Source organism: Balaenoptera borealis (assembly GCF_965194805.1).
Source record: "Balaenoptera borealis genome assembly, chromosome: 18".
NCBI classification, from domain to species: Eukaryota; Metazoa; Chordata; class Mammalia; order Artiodactyla; family Balaenopteridae; genus Balaenoptera; species Balaenoptera borealis.
Genome location: NC_138877.1, coordinates 79,303,470 through 79,316,746, shown reverse-complemented (window position 1 = coordinate 79,316,746; position 13,277 = coordinate 79,303,470). Strand labels below are relative to the sequence as shown.

The 13,277-nt window shown below is 48.1% G+C and overlaps 1 protein-coding gene across 12 annotated transcripts in view; it reads right to left on the bottom strand.

Annotated features, from left to right (window-relative positions):
- Positions 1-1,517, bottom strand: part of TMCO3 (transmembrane and coiled-coil domains 3) — a 31,912-nt gene extending 30,395 nt beyond the window's left edge. For 8 of the 12 annotated variants that reach the window (XM_082365867.1, XM_082365862.1, XM_082365866.1 and 5 more), the window contains exons 1-2: positions 1,037-1,517; positions 188-338 (exon numbers count right to left, since the gene is read on the bottom strand). The gene's annotated coding sequence lies outside the window, so the exon portion shown is untranslated. Of the gene's footprint in view, positions 1-187; positions 339-941 lie in introns of those variants that run through there. The other 4 variants (XM_082365869.1, XM_082365864.1, XM_082365863.1 and 1 more) reach the window with 3 other exon arrangements.
- Between the last annotated feature and the right edge of the window lie 11,760 nt (positions 1,518-13,277).

Here is a 13,277-nt window from a genome sequence, read left to right as displayed (position 1 = left end):
CCCCCGGCCATGGGGCGCTGGGCGCCCACAGCGCAGCCCGAGGGCAGCGCAGACCCAAGACGGGATGAGGCCTGGCGCTTTGGGAAAACAGGCCCTTCGACGGTTACACGTTAGGAACAACATTTACAGACCGGATCCTTGCATCTTCCCACCCTTACGAAAGCGCTAGAGTCATTCACGGGGATACCTGTCCCCGTGACAGGCAGCGACCCTCCACGAGGCCCCCCTCCTCGGAGCGGCTCCCCGGAGCTGGATGAGGGGCTGTCCCCGAATCACGCGGAAACTCGAGGCTCACGTCGTGCGTCCTTTTCAGGGGACCCGGCGGGGCCGCCTGACACCTGGACGAGAGCGTGAACGGGGACCACGGGTGAGGTCCGACGGGAACCGGGGAGCGGCGCGCAGAGCCGGGACCCCCAGGAGCTCGTGGAGCGGCGGCTCCTCCGCAGATCTGACCCGAGGATCAGGCGCCGGGAGAGTGTAGACGGTCCAACCGAGTGGCCCGCAGAGTCCGAAGCCTCGCCAGCTCCCGCCCGCGCCCCCATCGCGCCCTTCCCGCAACCCCGGGGCCGCCGCCAGGTGCGGGGTCTGGAAAAGGGCGCTCAGGTGCAGCACCGCTCTCGGCGCAAAGCCCGGAGGAGGAGGGAGCGGGCGGGGGCAGAGTGAGGCCGAGGGGACGGAACCTCGGGAGAAGTGGAGAGACCCCTGGGAAGGAGGAGGGGAGACCTCTAGGGAGGGGAAGGAGAGACCAGACACCCCTCCCCCCAGGGAGGGAGAGAAGACATCCTCGGGAAGGGGAGACCCCCGGGGAGGGGAGACCCGGGAGGGGAGACCAGACTCCCGGGGAGGGGGAGAAGGGACCCCCAGGAAGAGGAGACCTTGGGAGGAGAGACCCCGAGGGGAGGGGAGACCAGACCCCGGGGAGGGGAAGAACTGACACCCACGGGAAGGGGAGACCCCCGGGGACGGGAGGGGAGGAGAGGGAAGCTCTGAGGGCCGCACTTCAGGCCGGACCCGGGGCCCCGCGCCGAACGCTCACCCGGACGTTCCGGCCGCGCCGCGTCCTGGGTCCGGCTTTCCAGAGGGGAGGACCGGGACGCCGCTTATCCGCATCCCTTCCCAGGCGGCGGGGCCGCCCCCGGGGCGGGGACGAGGACGAGGACGGGGTCGGGCACGGGGAGGGCCCAGGAGGCCCACAGTGCTCTCTCGAACGCCCTCTGAGCCGACGCGGCCGAGAGGGAGTCACGGCCCCTTTAAAGAGGCGGGGTGTGCGTTCTGTCCACCCCAGGGCGGCGCGGTGCACGCCGGGAGTCGGAGGCGCAGCAGGGCCTGCATCCTGGCGGCCCCGGGCGGCGCAGTGCACGCCGGGAATTGGAGTCCCGCCGGCCTGGCCTGACCTGTCGCTGCCTCCCTGGGCGGGTGTCCCGGGGGCTGAGGACAGGGACGGGGATGGCGCGGCTGGGCCGGGGCGCCTGCGCAGACGGCCGGGGCCGGCGACAAGCTGGGGAGCGCGGGGAGAATGGTAGGTGGCCCGCGGCTCGCCTTCCTCTCGGCCGCTCTTGGGCATCCGGGGCTGGGGGGCGGCGAGGCGCTGCTGGGGCCGAGGGTTGGGGTCGGAGGTCGTGGGTCGGGGGCTGGCGGTCGGGGCCCGGGGCCGGGCGCGGAGTCCTCAGGCGCGGCGGGGAGCACGCAGGTGGGACCGGACCGGTGACCCAAGTGCGGCGGTGCTGCCTGACGAGACGGAGGCACAGAGCGGGCCGGGGACTCCGAGCACTGCCTCCTCGGGAGCGCGAGCAGCCGGGTGACCCCGGAGGGAGGACGTTGCGGGCAGGCGGGCGTCCTGCCGGGAGATGCGGTGGACCGGATCGCGCCTGAGCCTTGCCGGTGGTTCAGAGCGGCCGGAACGTGGACTTCAGGGTCGAGAATGGCAGGGCTCCTGAGCAGGGCCTCGCGTTCCCCGCCGAGGAGAGCAGAGTCTCCCAGGAGAGAGCGGGAGCCTGGAAGGTGTTTGAGAAGGAGGAGTGTGTGCGAAGCGATCGCCTTTTGTCCCGAGGACAGGACTTGGATGGGAGGGAGTCAGGACTGCGGGTAGGGGAGGCCAGCTAGGAAGCGGTGGTAGTAGTTCGGCAAGAAGAGGCGAAGATTTGAACGGAGACTGTCGGTAGGAACAAGGGGCATAAGAGGAGGGAAGGGTGGGGAATTTTGCAGAGCCGTTCAGAAAAGGAGGAAAAGGAGAGGAAGGGCTCTGCAGGCCCTGGTTGGGGCGTCTGAGCAGACGGTCATGGTATTAACCAAAATAGGGATTGTAGAAGGAAGCGCAGGTTTCTGCGGAAAGATGATGCAGTAAGGAGGGGAAGATAGCGGGATCGTCTGGTTGGTTAGAGACGTAGATCTGGAGCCCAGGAGAGGGCGGGCTTTCTGGAAACGTACAGTTGCTTTGAAACGTTGTGGAAACCATGGTAGTTGAAGGGTTTCAGTGTTCATTCTGTAAATGCAGTGGCTTCTGCGTGCAAGCGAGGTGGTGTGCAAGGTGCCAGGGCTTCGACGCTGAGCAGGGCAGACGTGGGTTTGGTACTGATGGAGCCGATGTCCCAGCAGGAGAGACGGGCACTGAACACGCAGCTACGTTATTGCAGCTGGAATAGGTGCCAGGGAGAGGCACCGGTTCCAGGAACCCGCAGGGTGGGGTGTGTGGTGTCAGATACCCAGCCAGTGAAGGCTTGGCCGCGGCAGCACGGTGTGAGCTGAGCTGAACTCTCGAGAATGAGTGGGGCGTGGGGCAGCCAGATGTGCGCGGCGCTGCGGGTGGGAGGGACAGGAATGGGAAGAGGGCCTCGCGGAGCCCAGAGAGCCAGGGGGCAGCCGCGGCGGGAGGCTGTGATGGGGCACTCAGCTGGTCACAGGGAGGAGTGGCAGCCTTTGTCCTCGTGGTAGTGGGAGGCTGGGGAGGGGCTTAAAGGCCGGAGAGAGATGGTCCAGGAGGAACGTGCCAGGAAGCGGGGAGGCGTGAGAACAAACCTTCTGGGTGGGGAGAGCAGCCAAGAAGGAGATGGAGAAGCGCCGGTCAGAGAAACATGAGGGCCCGAGAAAGCCGTCCCAGAAACCAGGAGCGGGCGGTCAGCAGTGCAGCCCGGAGGCTCGTGCCGGCCCCGGGGCAGCAGCTGCACTGCCCGGCCGAGTGCGCCCGCCTTGGCCGGCGAGACCACAGCTCCAGCTCTTAAGGGGAAGGGGCTGGGTGGGCAGGAGCCTGACTTGCTGAAGAGGTTGGAGAGGAAGGAGAGTGAAAGGGGGCACTTGGGTGTGACTCCATGCACCACCCCCGCCTGCTGTACCTGAAACCGTCAAGGCGACTGAATTGATGCCACGAACTGGGTCAGTGTGGTTGCCCTGGCGGCCCCTTGTAAGTTGACCCTAAGAGGAGATTTTGTTGTATTCAGTGTCTCTGGAAGGGCATTTTAAGGATAACATTTTCATTTTGTATGTGGTCAGTTTTGGTGCCCAGATCACATGAGTGATTTTTTACAAGGTCACAATTTAAACGTTTGAGACTTTTTCCAGAGGTAGAGAATTTATCTGATGTTTTTCCTGGATTGTCCAGATTTTTATTTCAAGAATTTTGTACATTTTAACAGGGTAAAACAAAGTAGAAAAAGCCCTCCCACTTCCCTTAAAAGCTGCCGTTAATACTTTAATTTCCTTGGCGTGGTGAGCCTTAGTGAAGGCCATCAGAGCTTGAAGGGGAGGCTGTGGCCCTTCCAGGTTATGGACCTTTATTAATTTTAGATGGATTTAGTCCTAAGTAGACCCAGAGCTTTCTTTCTCTGGTAAATATTTAGTTTATGAGGCTTTTTTTTTTTTAAGAAAGCTTTATGCCAGTTCCCTTTTTTTACAAATTGCAACTTGAATCTCTTCGTCCCTTTTGGGCAGGAAGCACGTATAGTCTTTAGATTTAGCTGTTGGTTATTGTTTTAATCACTGTAGGGGTAACACTGAATCACTGGAACTTTGTTGACCGTCCCCTCCCCTTTCACCCTGGCCAGAGACCTGCCCTGGGCTCGGCTTGGACCCGCGGCCGCTGTTGCTGATTCAGAACCGGCACCTTCGTGCCACTGTGCGGTTCTAGGTGGCAGGATCTGTCTTGGAATAGACAGATCCTACCACCGGGAATAGACTGATTCTCTATGTGCACTTCTCCCCGCTTTGTAACTCACGCGGTGACAGTTCAGACCGCCCTGGGCGGCCTGGGCCACGTGCTGCCCCTGCCCCTCTCTGCCTGGGCTTCCCGGAAAGCGCCCTCCTTTATGCTGTCACAGAGCCGCCGGGTCACGGTTTAGGAGGGGCTGCGGGAGGCTACCGTCAGGAGAAGGACCTCGAGATGGGCAGCACCTCCTTGGCGGGGATCTGCCGGCTGCATGGTTGTCACCTGAGCAAACGTTGCTCTGTTGGCTCATCTGGGAGGGGCTCAGGGCGCTAGGGTGGATTCTTCTGAGGTGAAATCACATCACATAAAGTTAACCGTTTCGAAGTGTACGGTCCAGTGGTGCGTAGGACCTTCACCGCGTTGTGCTACCGCTGCCTGTGTCTAGTTCCAGAACATTTTCATCCCCCGAAGGAAGGCCCACACCTGTCAGCAGTCCCTCCCACGCCTCCCTCCCCCAGCCCCTGGCCGCACCGCCCGCCCTCCGTCTCAGGACTTGCCTGCGCTGCACGTTTCACGCGAATAGAATCTCACAGTGTGTGACCGTTTGTGTCTGACTTCCTTTGCTCAGCATAATGTTTTCGAGGCCCACCCATGTCGTAACATATATCAGTACTTCATGATTTTTTATGGCTGAATTTCATTGTATGTAAGTACCGAATTCTGCGTTTACAAGCCTGACAGAATGTTAAAATCTAGCACTGATGGCAGTTTCCATAGTAAACATGTCATGGTTCTTCTGAACGGTGCACCATCTTGGGGTCGAACACCTGTCACTGTCTTAAGGTGTCTGAGGTAAGCCTTGGCTTTGCCCACCTCCCCTGGGGAAGCCATCGGTGTCATCAAAGATGCCAGCATTGTCTTTCGTCAGTTTACTGTCAAAGCATTTGGGACCTGACTGCACTGAGTTAAATTTAATCTTCCCAGAGAATAGAACCTTGAACTCGTTGGTTTTTCTCAAAGGCTCACTTTCAGGAAATAATGTAGAGAACATGCACTCTACGTGTGCCCCCGGAACCCGGGCTGTAGGCTGCAGTCGCAGGGTAGCTGCGGGTTTGTAAATGCAGCCGCGTGGGGCACGGTTCGCCCACCTCTCTGCGTGGTACTCTCACTGCGGCAGAGACCAGCGCCTCCTGCCCTAGCTCCGGGGTTCTTAGCCCGAGTTCCACCTCCCCCCAGCCTCTGAGAAGCCAGGATGGTCCTAAAAGGTCCGTGAAAACCCGGAATTTCTGTGCCAAACCATATGCCCACCTGTGTACCACATACGTTTTCCGGGAGAAAGGATCCGTGCTATCATCAGATTCCAAAAGGGACCCAGGGCCCCAAATGATCAACAGTCATTGTTCTAAGTAGCCAAAATATTAATTCCCTGGGTTACTTAGATCAGTGTTTCTCAAACTTCTAAGTCCCAGGCCCCCTATACACTTTAAAAAATTATTGGGATTGTAGCCATTGGTATTTACCATATTAGAAATTAAAATGGAAAGTTTAAAAATATCTGTGTTCAAAAATAACAATAGTAAACCCGTTATATATTCACATTACATTTTTGCAAACATCTTTAATCAAAGTTAGGTTCTCCAATCTTCTGTGTTCAGTCTGTTGTGATGTCACCAGTCAGGCAGCCTCTGGAAGCCTCTGCTATACACCAATGAGAGTGAGAAAGGTGGGTAACGGCTTGGAGGCATTTGGAGATACTTTTGTGACCGCGGAACCCCTGAGACGTCTTGGGCCCCCGGGGTCCCCAGCCACACTGGGAGGGCAGTGTGTGTAGACTGCAGTAGCGTAACCCCTGCTCAGTCGTCCTCTGCTCTCCTGGCACCAGCAGGCACTGAGGGAGGCCTTAGCAAAACGCTTTGCAAGCTTGCTCTGCTGTTTCCTGGTGGCATTTGGTGCGGAGCTGGTCTGGTACAAAGGGGACATTTCATGTCTCCACTGCCTTCCAGTTTCAGCGCCAGGAGGAGCTGGGCCACTTTTGGGCCACTGGTGGGTCTTTAAATCTTATGAAAACAGATTTTCCTAACTAATCCTCTTCTCTTCTTTATGTTGGCAACTGAGAAGCTCAGAGCCTAATTTTCAGCTCACTTTCAACTCATATATGGTATGCGTGTCTGTGTCTTATCTCTGGCTTTCTTATTTTCCTTATTTCCTCTTCTTGATTTCCTCATCTACATCTTGTTTTCCAGTTACACATTTCTGTAAGTTATCATTTATTCTGTGTGCTTCTATAAACTCATCTTTTTTTGAACAAGAGTGAGTATAAATCATTTTAAGTAAAACTTTTCCCCTTATCATATTATTGTGTAAAGTGTCTTTTAAAGTATTAGCACCCAGTAGATTATAGAGTCTGTTTTGATTTACAGAAATTAGTGAATGACTGTCATTTCTGCTGTTTTCATCAGGCTACCTTAGATAAATAAAACCTTAACCGTTCAATACCTGGAAACATTAAAATGCTATTTGGTTTCATTATATACTATATATAGTACTGTTACATGGCAGTTTGTTATTTACTACCTACCGACAGCCTCTGCCCTATTTTTCCATCTTATTTCTGTCTCATGTACACAGGCATTCTCATTATTAGTATCATCTTCATTTAATCATAACAGGCTTTTTGTGCCTGCTTTTGGAACTTCTATAAGTTATTTTTCACACAATTCTTTGTTATGTGTGTTTTCATCAGTGTTGTTCTGCTAATTTTAAACGGAGAAAAACTTAAAATAATCATGTTTCCAACCATGAGGTCCTCCTCCTGGTCATTAGGGCCTGAAATTAATTGAAGCCAAGGAGGACCCACAGGTGGGCTGTGGTGATGTGGTCAGGCCTCGGGTTAGCCGCATTTCATCAGAGGGTACATACATGTTATAAAGAAGGATTTCACTGAGACTTAGAAAAAATTAACATCCTACTTCATGCAAAGTGAACCAGATAGAGATCAAAATGTATTCTGTATAAAACATTGATTCTTCTAATTTGGGGGAGATTAGACTTTGTATATTTATTACTGTGTAGATGCTGTCATTTGAATTTTCAGAAGGCTGTGCAGTCTTTTTAACTGATGAAGAACAAGGCTTTGTCTTCCTGTAATTCTGAAGTGAAGTCCAGTCACCCAAGGAAAAATTAAGTCCAGTTACAATATAGGCGTTAGTGATAGAGCTGAAACAGCTCTCTGGACTGGCCTCATTGGCTTTCCTGCTTCTTCTGCTTCCCACAGCATAAGCTTAAATCATCTCAGAAGGACAAGGTCCACCAGCTCATGGCATTCACTCAGGCTGGTGAGAGAACGGCCATCCACTGCTTAGCCCAAAGTGAGTGGAAACTGGACACGCCACGGACAGCTTCTTCCAGAACCCGGCCTCGTTCCACAAGGACTCCACGAGAACCTCCGCCGTCAGGAAGAAGCTGGAGCCGCTGTATAACAGGTACAAAGGTAGGGGGCGCAGTGGCGACTGCGTCCGTCTCCAGGGAGCAGGGTGGCTGTTCTGGAGTCTCCGCGCTGCGTCCCAGGGCCCCCGACGTGCATTCCTTCCCGTGCAGATGTTCAGCTGCACGATTCAGTCAGTCTAAGTGGGACCGTGGCTGCTGATGGTGCGAGGCTGGGCTGGGACGAGACGCGTGGGGTCTGAGGACTGACGAGCAGCGAGCCCTCCTGCGCGTGGCCCGGGCGGAGGCTCGTGTGCCCCCGGTCAGCTGCGGGCGGTCACTGCCCGGAGGCCTGGTGTCCAGGCCAGGTGGCTACACTCGTTAAGACGGTGCTCTTCCCCAGCACTTCCACGTAGGCAGGAATACGTGGTGAGAAGGCCGTTTCAGAACGATACCAAATCGTAAGAATAATTCTGACGTGAGGGTACAGGACGCCGTGTGCTGGTGTTGGAGCCCTGGAACAGCTCCAGCTGCAGAAGCTTCTGAAAAAACTCTTGGCAAAAAAACCTTTGTGTTGTCAGTTGGGGACAGTTGTTATTTTTATTGAAATTGGCACTTAGAATGGAGCTTTCCCTATCAAAATACAGTCATGCTGCAAAAATAAGTCTGCATGATAAGTCTGTTTAGATCCAGACTGCTCAGCAGGCTTTAAATTCCACATCAAATGTCAGGTCTATGCTGTAATGGGAGAGGCGGCAATGATTCAAGAGCTGATTTTTTTTGTTTTTCTAGCAGTTTCTAAGGTTAATCTTATCTTTCCAAAACTTAAAAAATAAAATCCCTCATTTAAACAAGTATTAACACAAACAGAGTAACTCCCTTGGCTTTAAGTTCTTGTTTATTTATTATTTTCATTTTTTACTTTTGAAAATACTGTGTATAATCTGTCTATTTAGATCCAAAAAATCAATTGAAAATTACATTCCTTTTTTTTTTTTTTTAAAAATCTTGGTTCAGAAACATGTTCTGTGGTTTGAAAAACAGATTTGTACTTGTTGTAGTTCTCCAAAAATGAACATTGTTTTCAGTGTGCTTTAAATTTTTTTGGCTAAGTTAATTACTGAGCTAATTTTGTAAGTCATATGCTATGCAGATTTTAAAAGTTATTCAGATATGTGCAGCTGCCTTTGGAAAAATATTTTTATGTGAAAATTATCTTTAAGCTTCATCCCTTATCATTTAATTTTATTCATGCAATTCTAGTCATTTAAAGTAGACATATGGTACAATCATTTTGGGCCCTAAAAGTAGATGTATAGTTCAAAGACTATTGACAAATAGAACAACCGTTGTTACACAATGTATACAAATGAATGAGTGCTTCCAAACTACTTTAAAGCATTCAAAATCATTGTATATGAAGTTTATCAGGACGGTTATTAGGTGAGGGCATCGTAGACCCATTTTTCTGTTATCCTGAAGGTCTGTCGTGTTCGGAGCACAGGCCTGAGTCAGGAGGTGTGTGGGAATCTCTGACCTATGAGCCCACAGCGGCAGGTTCTCACGGACACAGGAGCGTAGAGTTGGAAGGGTCTGTGTGATTTTGCTCATTTAAGGTAGGTCAGCAGTTCTTCTTTGGTAACAACATATGTATATATAAATGTGGCGTTGAGCACTTAAGAGTTCAATCTTCTGTGATGGAAGAAGAGTTTGCTGCACTTAACCTTCCTTTGCGGGAAGGTGCCGCAGGCCTGCTTCTCGCACCTTCTACGGCAGCAGGTGGGCTGTCATTGTGATGCCGGTCAGGAGACACGGGCTGAGGTCACAGGGCCTCGCTTGGTGAGGCCTTGCTGATTCTTTTAATGGATTTCACGGTTTGATTTTCCCATGGAGAAATGCTAAGTTCCTTAATTTTATTTCTAAACTAGAAATTGCCGGGGGACGGGGGAGGGAAGCCTGAATTTCTAAGCTGTTAAATGTGGGTGCATAAACTAAATGACTGAAAAATAAGTATTGTGCAGTAGTATTAGCACTATAGCAAATGAAATCACTTTTAAAAGAAAAACATCTTTCTTTTGCTTTGACAAGGTGGTGATAAAAACTTAAAATATTTTGAATACAGTGTTTTTCATAGCAGTTTGCCTTTGGGCAAGGTAAAATTCTGTAAACTTGAAATTTTATTTTACTTTAGGGAGATTAATTAATTTTTTCTTAATGATGAAGTCTTCAAAGAAGTTTCAATGATTTTTTTCCCCCCTAAATACCCAGGAACCTAGATTTTAAAAATAAAGAGTATTTTCTGGATAAATCATTATTTGTTGCTATTTCTTTCACATATGGTAGAAAATTGCAGTGCATTGATTGATGAATTTGAAGCCAGAACTATGTAGTCGAGGTATGATTCTTACCACCCATTTTAGTAATGCTTTTCAAAATACCCAAATTTTTAACTTCTTTTTCCCTTAATTTTAACTATAGACCCACAAGATGAAAATAAAATTGGAATTGATGGAATTCAAAAGTTTTGTGATGATTTAAGCGTAGATCCTGCCAGTGTCACCGTTTTGGGTATAGCTGGAAATTCAGGGCCACGACTCTGTGAATTTAGCAAAAAGGAATTTGTAGATGGCATGGCAGAGCTTGGGTAAGTAAATTGGTCTCAGTTTAAACTTTTTCAGAAAGGAAAATACTTTCAACGTTAATTATGTTTCAGCAACCTGTAAACTTCATATCAATTTATGTCCTTTGAATATTTTACAAATTTCTTATGCATTTGTACTATTAAACCTTTGGTTTTCTTTTAAATTCCAGTTAAAGTTTTGTTCAGTGTTTTTATTCAGATTAATTTCTTTTGTAACACTTTCTCCTTTTTAATTTTTTTCCTTCCAGTTTTAAATTGACAGTAAATATCCAGGTGTTTTTGTTTGTTTGTTTTCAGCCATTTAATTTATTTCATAATACTGTGTGCTCCATGTATAATTTGTTGTGTTGCTGTATTAAGCGTTAATAAAATGTCATTCTGTCTTTTTGCTTGTAACACCTCTCTGTTCTACCTACAGGGTTGGGATAAAAGCTTCATTCATACCTTAACATGTTTCTTACTTGCTGGATGAGTCGGAGAGGTAAAGGAAAGCACATAAACACCTTCTAATCACTAAGCTTATTGAACTGTTTCAGGAGGTGTGTAGAAGCTGACTTGCTGACTTGCTGCTACTCTGATATCTCAGTGTTGACAACTTAAACTCACTTATTTTTAGCTCCTGAAGGAGCTCAAAAGCCTTAGGTAAACATGTTCTAAGGCTGGGCGGACATTGTGCTTGTTTTCACTAAACCCGTGTGTCTGTTGTGATGTTAAACTCTATGAGACTTTATTTCTAATATATTACCACATTCCTGGTAGTCGAATAAAACCAACCAAACAAAAGGTATCATTGTAACAATTTGTAACAGCATATGTGTTTGGCATTCTTTTCACCCAGGAAAGCCTAGATGAGTTACCAGTAGTTTTAGAGTAGGAAAGACCTCGTAAAGAAGCGTTCCATTGGCATTGGACTACAAGTTGTCCCACCTGTTAAAATCTCCCCCAAAATGGGCCATTTTGGAAACAAGTGCTTCTTATAGAGACAATTAATGGCATTTCTTAGACATTGTCTAGAAATATGCTGTACAAGTAAAATTTTTAAATTCCTATTATCCTATGAAGTATCATAACTTAAAAAATATATTTTAAAGATTTTGAGAGTGAATCTTCCCAAAATGTTTTAGATAATCTCACGCCCTCTTATCTGGAGTATACAGAACATAACTTTAGCTTACAGGTTAATGGTGGTTGGTGGACTGCTCTCTCTCTACACCTCAGGGAGCAGTTAAAGGTGAAGCTATTTTTCAAAATATTAAAAGTATTGTGAATGTATTAGTGAACTATATTGTGGAGATAACCTGTGTTTTCAGAGATGTGAAGGACTTTGCTTCTAGTCTAAATAGCACTAACCTCTAAAAATACTTTGGCTTTGGCGTCTGCTCTGTTATGACTTCTTCACGTTTTCCTGGCTGTTAACTCCTGATTGCGGTTGGAATACCTGCCTTTAACAGTTAATTCTTCATCCTTTCTTTGGGGGCTGGAGGATTCTTACGTAAACTGAATAAACTTTATGAAATACCTTGACATCTTTTTAAAAACAAAAAACTGTCTGTGTGGATCTTCTCTGTTGAATTCCATGGGTCTTTTTATCTGTCTTTAACCCAACATCACATATTCTTAATTGCTGTAGCCTTAGAGTAAGTCTTGAAATGAATTAGTAAAGTCTTCCTAGTTTGTTCATCTACTGCAAGGTTGTTAGTCAGCTTTTATTATTTCAGTGGGGGAAAAAAGAGCCTTTTCAACAAATGATGCTGAAACAACTGGGTAAAGGTGAAAAAATTTAACCTCAGTCCCTCTTTCATATCATATATAAAAATTAATTGGGGCTAGATTGTACACCTGTACAAGATACTGACAACCATAAAGTTTTAGACAAAACATGAAGAGACTATCATCATCTTTGTAACCTTGGGTTAAGCAACACTTTTTCAGGGAAGACATAAAATGCACTAGCCATAAGGAAAAAATTGATAAATTGGACTCCATCAAAGTTAAAAACGTCTGCTTATCAAAAGATGCTTTTAGGGCTTCCCTGGTGGCACAGTGGTTGAGAATCTGCCTGCTAATGCAGGGGACACGGGGTGCGAGCCCTGGTCTGGGAAGATCCCACATGCTGTGGAGCAACTAGGCCCGTGAGCCACAACTACTGAGCCTGCGTGTCTGGAGCCTGTGCTCCGCAGCAAGAGAGGCCGCGATAGTGAGAGTGGCCCCCACTTGCAGCAACTAGAGAAAGCCCTCGCACAGAAACGAAGACCCAACACAGCCAAAAATAAATCAATCAAATAAATTTAAAAAAAAAAGTTGTAAGTAGAAAGGATTTGTAAAGCCGAAAGCTTGTTATGTGAACACTTATAAAGTAATGAATAACAAATAACCAATATAGAATGAAAGGGGGACATCACTATAGACCCTACAGATTAAAGGATGAGAGTATTATGAACAACTTTATGTTAGTAAATTTGAAAACCTGAATGAAACAGAGAAGTTCTTTTAAAAATGACAACTTACTGAAATGGGCACATGAAGAAATAGTTCCATAACTCTTACAGAATCTGAACCCATAATTTAAAATCTTTTCAAAGAGAAAACTCTTGGCCAGAATTGGTTCACTGGCACATCCTACCAAGCTTTTAATAAAGAGAATAGCACCAATTTCACACCACCTCTTCCAGAGAATAGTACAGGAAGAAACACTCCGCAATATGTTTTGAGGCCAGCACAACCTAGATAATAAGACCTAGAGAGGACATTTTGAGAATGGAAAATTATAGGCCACTCTCAGTCATAAGAATCAAAAGATGCATATGATGAACATAAGATCCAAAAATCCTAAACAAATTTTCAGCAAAATAAATTAAGCCCCCAAAACAAATCAACCAAAAAACCAGGATAATTTGTCATGACAAAGTTTGCTGTAGTCCAGGAATGCAAGATTTTTTTAACATTACAAAGTTGATCAATGGAATTTATCACCGTAACAGAAAAGTGAGGGGGTGGATATTATCTCAGTGCATAACATGGGACTTTTCAAGCTACAGTAGTTAAGAGTACATGGCATTGGGGGCCAGATTAGAT